Source organism: Tachyglossus aculeatus, chromosome 22, assembly GCF_015852505.1.
Source record: "Tachyglossus aculeatus isolate mTacAcu1 chromosome 22, mTacAcu1.pri, whole genome shotgun sequence".
Lineage (NCBI taxonomy): Eukaryota > Metazoa > Chordata > Mammalia > Monotremata > Tachyglossidae > Tachyglossus > Tachyglossus aculeatus.
The window spans coordinates 2,618,243-2,630,785 of record NC_052087.1 but is presented as its reverse complement, the minus strand read 5'-3'; the positions used below and the strand labels follow the sequence as shown (position 1 = coordinate 2,630,785).

Below are 12,543 nucleotides of genomic sequence, written 5' to 3'. Positions count from 1 at the left end.
AAACACTTGGGACAGTACAAAACAACAACAAACAGACACATTCGCTCTCGACAACGAGCTTACAAAATTCTGGATAGCCTTGTCTTTTTTTTGTTTTTGTTATGGTGTTTGTTAAGCGCTTCTGTGCCAGGCACTGTACTAAGTGCCGGGGTAGATAGAAGCTAATCCAGTTGGATGCAGTCCGTGTCCCACATGGGGCTAATGGCCTTAATCCCCATTTTCCAGAAGATGGAACCTAAGCCCAGAGAAGGAAGTGACTTTCCCAAGGACCCACAGCAGACAGGTGACAGAGCTAGCTGGGATTAGAACCCAGGTCCTTCTGACTCTCAGGCCCGGGCTCTATCCTCTCGGCTACTGTGCTTCTCACCATTAATATGGGTATTCAAGGTTTGGCTGTATTTTGTGACTCTCTGACGAGAAACTCAAAACATTTTGCAAATGTCATCTCCTGACGGCCCACAGAGTCCGGTGAATATTGTCCCGTCCCATCGTGACTACTGTATCGGTCTCCTCGCCGGTCCCTCTGCCTCCGGTCTCTCTATCGCCCAGGGTATTTCCAAAAATCTCACCTGGAACAGCAATAGTTCAAACCATGGAAGTGAATGAGCTCCCTGAGGGAGTGAGTGTAAAGTCAGACAGAAAGGGTTTCAGAAGAGAACCTCAAGTGATCCACACAAGTTAAGGGATGGAGGGAGAACTGGTGAAAGACTTTTTCTTGACTGTGTTTTTTGAGTGGTATTTGTTAAGCACTTACTATGTGCGAGGTACTGTTCTAAGTGCTGGGGTTGATACGAGAAAATCGGGTCGGACAGAGTCCCTGTCCCCCGTGGGGCTCACAGTTTTAACTGGTCACCAAGGCCCAGAGAAGTGAAGCGACTTGCCCGAGGACACATAGCTGACAAGTAGCGGAACTAGGATTAAAACACAGGTCCTTCTGCCTCGTAGGCCTGGGCTCTATCCACTAGGCCTTGCCACGTATAGTCTCCGAGACCGTCGACGGGCAGACGAGAACTGTGTCAAACTGTGTTCGGCCCACCTATCCGGGATTCCGGTGCACCTGGTCAGACACTGTGACTCGTAGGAATTTTTTGTCCTTATTATGCGCCAGGCCCTGTACTAATTGCTCGGGCGGAAACTAGCTGATCACATTGGACACAGTCCCTGTCCCACTTGGGGCCCACAGTCTTCATCCCCACTTTACGGATGAGGGAACTGAGGCCCGGAGAAGTGAAGTGACTTACCCAAGGTCACACAGAAGACAAGTGGCAGAGCTGGGATAAGAACCCATGACCTTCTGACTCCCAGACCCGGGTCTGTATTTTTCATGGAAAAACATTGATTTTTCATGGAAAAACATTTCATTGTCACGGGAGTGTGATGATGACACTCCCCCGATTAGAGGCCAGAAAGGAGGGGAGGCAGGCGGGAGCAGGAAGGCTGGGTCTAGGCCGTAGGCCTGGGGTTTCCTTTGCTAACCCCCTGCCACACCCTAGACCGAGCCACCGGAGCCCGTCGCGATACGGGGGTCGCCCGCTGGCCTCCCGCAGCCCGAGCCACCGTCGATCGGTTATCGGTCGATCGTATCTATTGAGCGTTTACTCTGTGCAGAGCACTGTACTGAGTGCTTGGGAAAGTACACTGCAATAGAGTTGATGGACATAATCCCGATCCTTAAGGAGCTTGCGGTCTACAAGGGAAGACAGACACTGAAATAAATGAGAGAGAGAGGAGATGGCCACCTGGGACTGGCAAGTGCTTAGAGGGATACCATCCAAGTGTACAGGCCACGTAGAAGGGAGAGCAATTAGGGGAAATGAGAACTTAGTTGTGGAAGACCTTTTGGAGGATATAATAATAATGATAATAATTCTGGCATTTGTTAAGTGCTTACTATGTGTCAGTCACTGTTCTAAGCGCTGGGGTAGATACAAGGTACTAGGGTTGTCCCACATGGGGCTCACAATCTTAACCTCAATCCCCACTTTATTGATGAGGTAACTGATGCACAGAGAAGTTAAGTGGCTTCCCCAAGGTCACACAGCAGCCAAGTGGAGGAGCCGGGATTAGAACCCACGTCCTCGGACTCCCAAGCCTGTGCTCTCTCCACTAATCCGTGCTGCGTAGATGTGATTTTAAGAGGGCTCCGAAGGTGGGGAGAGCGGTGGGCTGTTTGATTTGAAGGGACAGGCTTTTCTGGCCATTCCTCGGGTCCGGTGTCAGCGGCCTGGACGTGGGGGTTGTGAGGAGGGAACTGAGACGGGACAGGAAAGGGGGGTGGGGGTGGGGCCGGAGATGAGACTGGCTGGAGAGGTGTTTGGAATTAGTGTTTCTCTGGACAGACCCTTTCATCCTATCCTAATCATTCATTCAACTGTATTTATTGAGCACTTACTATGTGCAGAGCACTGTACTAAGCGCTTGGACAGTACAATTTGGCAACAGATAGAGACAATCCCTACCCGACAACGGGCTCACAGTCTAGAAGGGGAGACAGACAACAAAACAAAACAAGTAGACAGGCGTCACTAGCATCAGAATAGATAAATAGAATTATAGATATATACACATCATTAATAAAAGAAATAGAATAATAATTATGTACAGATATACACAAGAGCTGTGGGGCAGGGAAGTGGGTAGCTCAGAGGGAGGGAGTAGGGGCAATGGGGAGAAGAGGAGGAGCAGAGGAAAAGGGGGGCTCAGTCTGGAAAGGCCTACCTATCCTACTCTATCTTTTTGGCAGCCATACCCTATCCAATGATGCAGCTGGGCCATCTCTCAGGGACAACTGATTTCTACCCCAGCTGCTTCCAATCAGGGGAATTAGTGACTAAGGCACACAAGCCCCGCCCCCACACTCTTCCTGCCCTATATAAGCCTGCAGGGCCCTACCTTTTTCAAGGCTGGTTGTCTTTGAATCATGGTAGTGGCTGGGTTTGGGAGAATAAGGGGTTTTGTTTTTTTTTTTTTTGCAAGGAGGCTTTGATCTGCTTACTGGCTTAGTAGCTGGGAGTTTTTCGAGGTTACTTAATTACCCCAAAATCCTGTCTGTAGGGCTGGACTGAGAGGGTATTTTTACTCTATCCTGACCTCATTCATTCCTGCATTGGGGGGGCAGGGGTGGTTAGTGGGCTAAAGAGGTTATTACTCCATCTTAGCAGGCTTCCTGATCACTCAAACTGCCTCTTTGTTCTCCCACTTCTCTCTGTGGCTGTGGAAGTTCTAAGGGACACTTTGCTACTGCAATCAATCAACAGCATTTGAGAGCTTCCTTCAGGAGGAGCACTGTACTAACTGCTTGGGGGAGTCTAATAGAACAGATTAAGCAGACATGTTTCTTGCAGCCTTGCCTCACCACCTCAACACACCTGTCCCCTCTTCTCTGCTCTCATTATGGTGTTGCTTTCCCTTAAACCTTCAGATAGGCCTGTCTTGTGCATGTTGACATAGTTCCCTTTAAATTTATAGGTCCAGTATTGGAATAATGAGGGGGTTTGGATCCAGATGATACAACAGGTAAGGGGAGATTCTGGGTACTTAATTGATGTGGGGTGAAGGCTTCAGTGCTTAGAGGGTGGGATTAAGTGCATTGGTGAGCTGGAAGGGAAAATGAAGTGTGTTTTTTAGGGAGGGGGTGGGGAGATGAGAACTTTAGGGAAGGCCTGTTAGAGAAGAAACAATTTCAGAAGGCCTTTTATAGAGATGGAAGACTCCTGGTGTGTCAACAGGGTAGGTGGGGGGTGGGAGTGCCTGCTGGGAGGATGTTTGGGATGGGTTGAGGGTGGATGTGGTCCAGGTGAGGCATAAGGAGCTGGCTGGAGCTTTCAGGCTTTTCCTAATCCCAGGTGGATGTCAAAGAAGTCCTGATGAGCAGAAGAGAAGGACCAACTTATTTCTCCTCCCAGAAGCTTCTCACCACACTTCCTGGTCGTGAGGACCTGTTGCCCCTTCAGGGAGGACCCAGAGCAGCTGATCCCCATGGAGATGAGGAATCAAGAGCTGAGCTTCCATCCCTAAGGGAAGGTGATGGGGGCATGACTAGGGGTTACTGCGGGAGGAGGGCAAGGTGTAGAGAGGGGTGTGTTACTCTCAGTACTGTGGCTGGTTCTACCCACTGGGGCTAAGGCTCTGCATAGGGAACTGGTTCTGTGACTTGACTGTGGGACTGAGAAAACCCAGGGTCCTTAATTCTATAGAAGGGTCATTTCTCCCTGAACCCACAGTCCTGTCCACAGGGTCACCCTTGCAAATCCTCAGCTCCTCTAGAGGTGGAACTCCTCTGTGCTTGACAGTGACTCCCTCTGAGGGGGTTGGGAGGGTGCAGGGGGAGCAGGGAAGAGCCTAGTGTTAAGAGTGAAGCTGACTAAAGTGTTCTGTGGCTTGCTAGATGTGAGCTCTTCTGGGCCAGGAAACTTCCCCAAGGCCCTCCATGCAGGGCTTTTCTGTGGTGGGGTATCAACCTCACAGATGTAGTAGACCTCATGAATGCTTGGGTTCAGGGTCAGGGTTGGGTACTGGGGTGAAGGGCCTACCACTCTAGCCAGGCTTCCTGGCCACTCAAACTGCCTCTTTGTTCTCCAGTTTCTTGCTGTGGCTGTGGAAGTTCTAAAGGGCACTTGGCTCCTGCAATTCATCAATGGTAAGTGAGGGCTTAGTGTATGCAAAGCACTGTACTAAGTGCTTGGGGAGGTAGAATGCAACAGATGTAGTACACCTGTTGCCTACCCACCTCAGCACACCTGTCCCCATTTTTCAGCAATTCTAATAGAATTCTCTTCCTATCATATAGGTCCAGCATCAATATAATGAAGGGGACCCAGATGTTACAATACAGGTAAGGGAAGAATCTGTGTAAAAAGATATGTACTTAATTAATGGTGGTGTGTGGGGGGGGTAATGCTTCAGGGTTTAGTGGGTGAGAGTAAGTGCCTGGGTGAGTAGGAAAGGAAAATAAAGTTTGGAGGGGTGGGGGCATTGGGGGCTGGGGGGATAAGAGCTGAAGTCAGGCAAGGCTTGTTAGAGAAGAAACCATTTCAGGAGGACTTTTAAAGATGTGGGAGAAGGCTGGTAGATCCAGTGGGTGGGTGGGGGGTGGGAGGTCGTGTGGGATAGGTTGAGGGTGGATGTGGTCAGAGTGAGGCATAAGAAGCAGGCTGGAGCTTTCAGGCTTTTCCTAACCCCGGGTGAGTGCTGTTCAAAGGTGGATGTCGGAGTCCTGATGACAGGAAGAGATGGATCAGTGGATTTCCCTTCCCAGAACCTTCTCACCAACCTTTCTGGCCATGAGGACTACCACTCCTTTAGTGAGGACCCAGAGCAGCTGATCCCCATGGAGATGAGGAATCAAGAGTGAAGCTTCCATCTATAAGGGAAGGTGATGGGGGCATGACTAGGGGTTGCTGCAGGAGGACTCAGTCCTGTCCACAGGGTCACTCTGCAAATCTTCAGCTCCTTTAGAGGTGGAACCCCTCTGTGCTTGACAGTGACTGCCTCTGAAGGAGTTGGGAAGGTGGGAGGGAGGGGGGAAGAGCCTAGTGTTAGGACTGAAGCTAAGTGTTCTCTGGCTTGGTAGATGTGAGGCTTTGTAGCCCGGGACATTTCCCCAAGGTCCTCCCTGCAGGGCTGTTCTGTGGGGGTAGCATCCACAGGGATGTTCAATCAATCAATCATATTATTGAGTGCTTACTGTGTGCAGAGCACTGTACTAAGCACTTGGGAAGTACAAGTTGCCAACATACAAGTTGGCAACATGTTGACCTCATTAATGCCCGGGTTCAGGGTTAGGGGTTACCAACTTACTGGGGTGAAGGGCTTAAGGCTCCCTCTCAGAAGGCTTCCTGTCCACTCAAACTGCCTTTTTGTTCTCCAGGTTCCCACTGTGGCTGTTGAAGTTGCAAAGGACACTTGGCTCCTGCAATCCATCAGTGGTATGTGAGTGCTTAGTATATACAGAGCACTGTATTAAGTGTTGGGGGGGGGGGGGGAAGCAACAGATCTAGCACACCTGTTGCCTGCCACCCTGACTCATCACCTCAGAACACCTGTCCCCACTTGACTGCAATTCTAATAGAGTTCCCTTTCAATCTTATAGGTCCAGCATCTGTTTGTTGGGGAGTCCCAGATGATACAACATAGGTAAGGGAAGGATATGAGTAAAAAGATATGTACATGATGTGTGGCGAAGGCTTCAGTGCTTAGAGGGTGGGATTAAGTGCATGGGTGAGCTGGAAGAGAAAAGAAAGTGTGTGGTGGAAGGGGTGGGGACACTGGGGGCCAGGGAGGATGAGAGCTTTAGTCAGGGCAGGCTTGTTGGGAGAAACAATTTCAGTAGGGCTTTTAAAGCTGTGGGAGATGGCTGGTAGATCCACTGGGTCGGTGCGGGGTGGGAGTCGAGAGGAAAGGATGTGTGGGATGGGTTGAGGGTGGATGGTGATCCATGTGAGGCGTAAGGAGCAAGCTGGAGTTTTCAGGCTCTTCCTGATCCCCAGGTTTAGGTGGTCCGGAGGTGGATGTCGAAGGAATCCTGATGATGGGAAGAGATGGACTGATTGTTTTCCCTTCCCAGAACCTTCTCACCACCCTTCCTGGCCATGAGGACTGTTACCCCTTCAGTGAGAACCCAGAGCAGCTGATCCCCATGGAGAGGAAGAATCAGGAGCTGAGCTTCCATTTCTAAGGGAAGGTGGTTAGGGCATGTGTGGATGATTAGGAGTTACTGCAGGAGGACTACAGGGTGTGTAGAGGGGCATGTCAGTCTCAGTATTGTGGCTGGTTCCACCATCTGGGGCTAAGGTTCTGTGTAGGGAACTGGTTCTTTCTGACTAGAGTGGGGGACTGAGAAGACCCAGGACCCTTAATTCTATAGATGGGTCCTTCCTTCCTGAGCCCACAGTCCTGTCCACAGGGTCACCCTGCAGAGAACTGTACTAAGTGCTTTGGGGAGTAGAATGCAACTGATGTAGTACACCTGTTGCCTACCACCCTCACTCATCCACCTCAGCACATCTGTCCCCAATTGTCTACAATTCTAATAGCGTTCTCTTCCTATCTTATAGGTCCAGCATCAGTATAATGAGGGGGACCCAGATGATATGATACAGGTAAGGGAAGAATCTGAGTAAAAAGATATGTACTTAATGAATGTGGGGTTAATCATTCAGGGTATAGTGGGTGAGAGTAAGTGCATGGGTGAGCTGGAAAAGAAATTAAAGTGTGTGTTTGGAGTGGTGGGGGCATTGGGGGCCAGGGAGTCGGGGGGCAGGGGGGGGATGAGAGCTTAAATCGGGGAAGGCTTGTTAGAGAAGGAACAATTTCAGTAGGGGCTTTTAAAGATGTGGGAGAAGGCTGATAGGTGGGGGGGTGGGGGGATGTGTGGGATAGGTTGAGGGTGGATGTGGTCCTAGAGAGGCATAAGGAGCAGGCTGGAGCTCTCAGGCTTTTCCTAATCCCAGGTGAGTGCCATTCGAAGATGGATGTTGAAGGAGTCCTGATGAGCAGAAGAGAAGGACCAACTTATTTCTCCTCCCAGAAGCTCCTCACCACCCTTCCTGGTCATGAGGACTGTTGCCCCTTCAGTGAGGACCCAGAGCAGCTGATCCCCATGGAGATGAGGAATCAAGAGCTGAGCTTCCATCCCTAAGGGAAGGTGATGGGGGCATGACTAGGGGTTAGTGCAGGAGGAGGGCAAGGTGTAGAGAGGGGTGTGTTACTCTCAGTACTGTGGCTGGTTCTACCCACTGGGGCTAAGGCTCTGCATAGGGACCTGGTTCTGTGACTTGACTGTGGGACTGAGAAAACCCAGGGTCCTTAATTCTATAGAAGGGTCATTTCTCCCTGAACCCACAGTCCTGTCTACAGGGTCACCCTGCAAATCCTCAGTTCCTCTAGAGGTGGAACCCCTTTGTGCTTGACAGTGACTGCCTCTGAGGGAGTTAGGAGAGTGTGGGGGAACGGGGGAGTGGGGGGAAAGCCTAGTGTTAACAGCGAAGCTGACCAGGTGTTTTTTGGCTTGCTAGATGTGAGCTCTTCCAGGCTCGAAAACTTCCCCAAGGCCCTCCCTGCAGAACTATTATGTGGGGGTTTCATTCTCATGGATGCTGACCTTACTCATTCCCTTGCTGGGGGTGGAGGGTGGGTAGTAGGTCGAAGGGCCTAAGGCTCCCTCTCAGAAGGCTTCCTGTCCACTCAAACTTGCTCTTCCTTTGTTCTCCAGCTTCTCGCTGTGGCTGGGGAAGTTCTGAAGGACACTTGGCTCCTGCAATCCATCAATGGTGTGTGAGTGCTAAGTATATGCAGAGCACTGTACTAAGTGTTTGGGTTATACAATGCAACAGAACAATCACACCTGTTGCCTGCCACCCTCTTTCACCCACCTCAGCACACCTGTCCCCACTTGTCTGCAATTCTGAGAGAGTTCCCTTTCAATCTTATAGGTCCAGTGGGGGAAGGTGGGAGGTGTTTCCAGATGATACAATACAGGTAAGGGAGGGATTTGAGTAAAAGGATATGTACTTAATGGGGGTGAGGCAGGGGGAGTTAATGGTTCAGGGTTTAGTGGGTGAGAGTAAGTGCATGGGTGAGCTGGAAGAAAAATCAAGTGTATGTTCGTGTGTCTGGGGTGTGGAGAAATGAGAGCTTTAGTCAGGGAAGGCTTGTTGGAGAAGAAACAATTTCAGTAGGGCTTGTAAAGATTTGGGAGACTGCTGCTATGTCCACTGTGTGGGTAGGGGGTGGGAGTTCCAGGGGGGAGGATGTGTGGATTGTGGATGGATGGGGTCCAAGTGTCCCCCTTCAGTGAGGACCCAGATGAGCTGATTTCCATGGTGAGGAAGAATGAGCTGAGCTTCCATCTCTAAGGGAAGGTGATGGTGGACCTGAGGAGACCCAGTGTCCTTAATTCTTTAGATGGATCAGTCAATCCTACCTGAACCCACAGCCCCTTCCACAGGGTCACCCTGCCACATCCTCAGTCCTTCCAGAGTTGGAACCCCTCTGTGCATGACAGTGAATGCCTCTGAGGGAGTTGGGGGGAAGTCGGGGTTGTGGGGGGAATGGGAGGAGGGGAGAGTCTAGTGTTTGAGTGTAGCTGGCTAGGTGTTTTCTGGCTTGCTAGCCATGAGCTCTCCTAGGCCAGGAAACTTCCCCAATTTTCCCCCGGGCTGTTTATGGGAGATATCATCCTTCACCTATACTGATCTCATTCATGCCTGTTTTGGGGGGTCAGGGGTGGGTAGAGGGGTGAAGGGCCTAGCACTCCATATCGGAAGGCTTCCTGGCCACCTCTCCATTCCTCAGCTTCTTGCTGTGGCTACGTTAGTTCTAATAGACACTGTGCTCCTGCAGTCAATTGACGTGAGCCCGCTGTTGGGTAGGGACCGTCTCTAAGATGTTGCCAACTTGTATTTCCCAAGCACTTAGTACAGTGCTCTGCACACAGTAAGCACTCAATACAATTGAATGAATGAATGATACTGGAATGTGTCCTACATGCAGAGCACTAACCTAAGTGCTTGGGGATAGTACAGTGCAGGGGAATTAGCAGATGTGTTCCCTGTAGCCCTGACTCACCACCATAGCACACTTGTCCTCACTTGTCTCCTCACTATGGTGTCTCCTTTCCTGAGACTTTGTTAGGCATGTCTTACATATTGTAACATAATTTCTTTTCAGTATTCTAGGTCCAGCATCACTTTACTGATGCTGACAATACCAGCTGACAATACAAGTGAAAGAGCTGAGTATATGTACCTAATTTCTGTGGGGTGAATGCTTCATTGCTTGGTGGGTGGGACTAAATGCATGGGTGAGCTGGAAGGGAAAATAAAGTGTGTGTGTGTGTGTGTGTGTGTGTGTGTGTGTCCCCACCCATCCTATTCTCCTGTGGAGTTCTGTAGCCTCCAACTTGTATCTTTGTAGGGAGCATAGAAGGGTTTGGTATGGAGTATTGCAAGTCCTACCACTCCTCTTGTTTAGTCTGCCTTGGTACTGGAGACTTGTTGTTGAAGTCCAGGCCTCTTCCAACGTGGGAGTGTGGGGATCCAATGGCAGGGGTAGGGAAGAGTGGAGGATCCAGGCTTCTGTGGCTGTTCTCTCATGCCTATTGAAAACCAGGCTGATTTGCGGGATGTTGGAGAAATGTCTCTATGTTGGAAAAACTGCATCATTTGAGTTTCCTTCTCAACTTGCAGGAGCACCATCAGACCAATCACTCCACGCAGTGCGCTGAGGGAAATCTTGGAAGTAGGACCACCTCAACGATATCATGGCCGGTGAGAAGTAATTTAACTTGGTCTGTCATCTGCTCCGCAACAATAATTCCCTTCTCTCACTGACTCCAATGCCTATTTCCATGACTGTCTGTTCTAGATTTAGAGGAGGCAACTTCCGGCGCTTAATAATTTACTCTGCATAATCAGTACTTTCACAACTATCAAACTGGTCCTATCCCCCCCACCCACACTTGGGTCCTATTGGGGCGCCGCCCCCCCCTCCCCCCGTGCGATCCATCTGGTCCTATGCCCCCCCTGCTCCTTCTGGTCCTTTGCCCCCCCCACCCCAGTCCCCACTCCGACTGGTCTTATTGCCCCTGGTCTGGTTCTATCCTTCCTGCTCATTCTAATTCTATTCCCCCGGCTCTGGCTAGTTCTTTCCCCATGCTCTGTCTAGTTCCACCCACTCGGTCGAGTTCTATCCCCCCTACTCGGTCAAGATCTATAGATCTATCCGCCCGCTCTGACTGGTCTTATCGCCACCCCCCTGCTCCCACTGGTCCTATCGTCCCCGGCTTCGACTGGTTCTAACCCCCATCCTCCTTCTGGTTCTATCCCCCCCACCCCCATCTGGTTCTATCTCCCCCCAACTGACTGGTTCTATCCTCTCTCCCCCCCCCCCCCCCCCCCACCTCTGTCTGGTCCTTTTTTCCCCACTCCATCTGGTCCTTTCCCATCCCTGCTCCGACTGGTCCTACCGCCCCCCCCGCCCCCGGCTCCGACTGGTCCTATTGCGCCCCCCCCCCATCGCCCCCGCTCCGACCGGTCCTATCGCACCCCCAGCCCACTCCGACTGGTCCTATTGTCCCCGCTCTAACTGGTCCTACCACACCCCCACCCTGCTCCAATGGGTCCTGCTGCCCCCGCTATCGTGCTGTCCCCCCCACTCCCCGTTAGGTCTCGTGCTGTCACCCCCTGCCCGGCCTAGTGCTGTCGGCACCCCGCCTAGTGCTGTTGCTCCCTGCCCGGCCTCGTGCTGTGACCCCCCCCCCCCCGCCCCGCCTAGTGCTGTTGGCCCCCTGCCCTGCCTAGTGCTGTAGGCCCCCCGCCCCGCCTAGTGCTGTTGGCCCCTGCCCTGCCTAGCGCTGTCACCCCCCCTGCTTCATCTATTGCGATCCCCCTGCTCTGCCTAGTGCTATCCGCCCATGCTCTTCCTAGTGCTATCCATCCCTACTCTGCCTAGTGCTGTCCCCCTGAGCTCTGCCTAGTGCTTCCCCCGCCTCCGCCTACTGCTGTTGCCCCCCGCTCCGCCTACTGCTATCCCCTCCACTCTCCCTAGTGCTATCCCCCCTGCCCAGACTAGTGCTATACTCCCCGCTCTGCCTAGTGCTATCCCACCTCTCCACCTAGTGCTATCCCCCTGCTCTGTCTACTGCTATCCTCCTGCCCCAACTTGGGCTGTTGCCCCCCGCCCCACCTAGGGCTGTCGCCCCGCCGCGCCCCCTCCCCCCACTCCGTCTACTGCTATCCCCCAACTCCATCTACTGCTATCCCCCGCTCCGTCTAATGCAATCTCCTAGCCCTGCCTAGGGCTGTCGCACGCCCCACTCCACTCCTTCTAGTGTTATCCCCCATCCCGGCCTAGGGCTGTTGCGCCCCCATCCCGGCTTGGGCTGTCGCCCCCCCGCCTTCCGGCCTAGGGCTGTCGCCCGCCGCCTCCCGGCCTAGGGCTGTTGCCTTCCTCCCCACTTAGGGCTGTCACCCCCCCCCCCCCCACCACAACTGCCTAGGACTGTGGCACCCCCGCCCCGTCTAGTGCTATCCCCCCCACCCCGCTTAGTGCTATCCCCCCCGCCCTGCCTAGTGCTATCCCCCCTCTCCGCTTACTGCTATCCCCCCGCATCTCCTAGTGCTATCCCCCCGCTCCGTCTAGTGCTATCCCCCCCGCTCCGTCCAGTGCTATCCCCCCGCTCCGTCCAGTGCTATCCCCCCGCTCCGTCCAGTGCTATCCCCCCCGCTCCGTCCAGTGCTATCCCCCCGCTCCGTCCAGTGCTATCCCCCCGCTCCGTCCAGTGCTGTAGCCCCCCGCTCCGTCTAGTGCTGTAGCCCCCTGCCCCGACTAGGGATGTTGCCCCCAGGCTCCGCCTAGTGCTATCCCCCCCTGCTCTGCCTAGTGCTATCCCCCCTGCTTAGTGCTGTTGCCCCCCCCTCCACCTAGTGCTATCCCCCCAGCTCTGCATAGTGCTGTCCCCCGCGCCCCACCTAGTGCTGTGGCCCCCCTCCCTGCCTAGTGCTGTGGCCCCCCTCCCTGCCTAGTGCTGTGGCCCCCCTCCCT

At 52.8% G+C, this 12,543-nt stretch overlaps 2 long non-coding RNA genes across 4 annotated transcripts; both read left to right on the top strand.

The window, feature by feature from the left end:
• Positions 1-4,788: 4,788 nt before the first annotated feature.
• LOC119943627 lies at positions 4,789-7,561 on the top strand. Of its 3 annotated transcripts, none has more exons than XR_005455677.1 (6): positions 4,789-4,834; positions 5,258-5,509; positions 5,870-5,927; positions 6,092-6,135; positions 7,056-7,100; positions 7,452-7,555. It is a non-coding gene; the product is annotated as an uncharacterized LOC119943627 (long non-coding RNA). The 3 variants fall into 3 exon arrangements; XR_005455676.1 differs by having other exon boundaries at positions 4,790-4,834; positions 5,201-5,509; positions 7,529-7,561; XR_005455675.1 differs by having other exon boundaries at positions 4,790-4,834; positions 5,201-5,509.
• A 394-nt stretch (positions 7,562-7,955) lies between these two features.
• Positions 7,956-10,396, top strand: LOC119943628. The gene is made up of 4 exons (XR_005455678.1): positions 7,956-8,270; positions 8,433-8,478; positions 9,670-9,780; positions 10,188-10,396. It is a non-coding gene; the product is annotated as an uncharacterized LOC119943628 (long non-coding RNA).
• Positions 10,397-12,543: the final 2,147 nt, after the last annotated feature.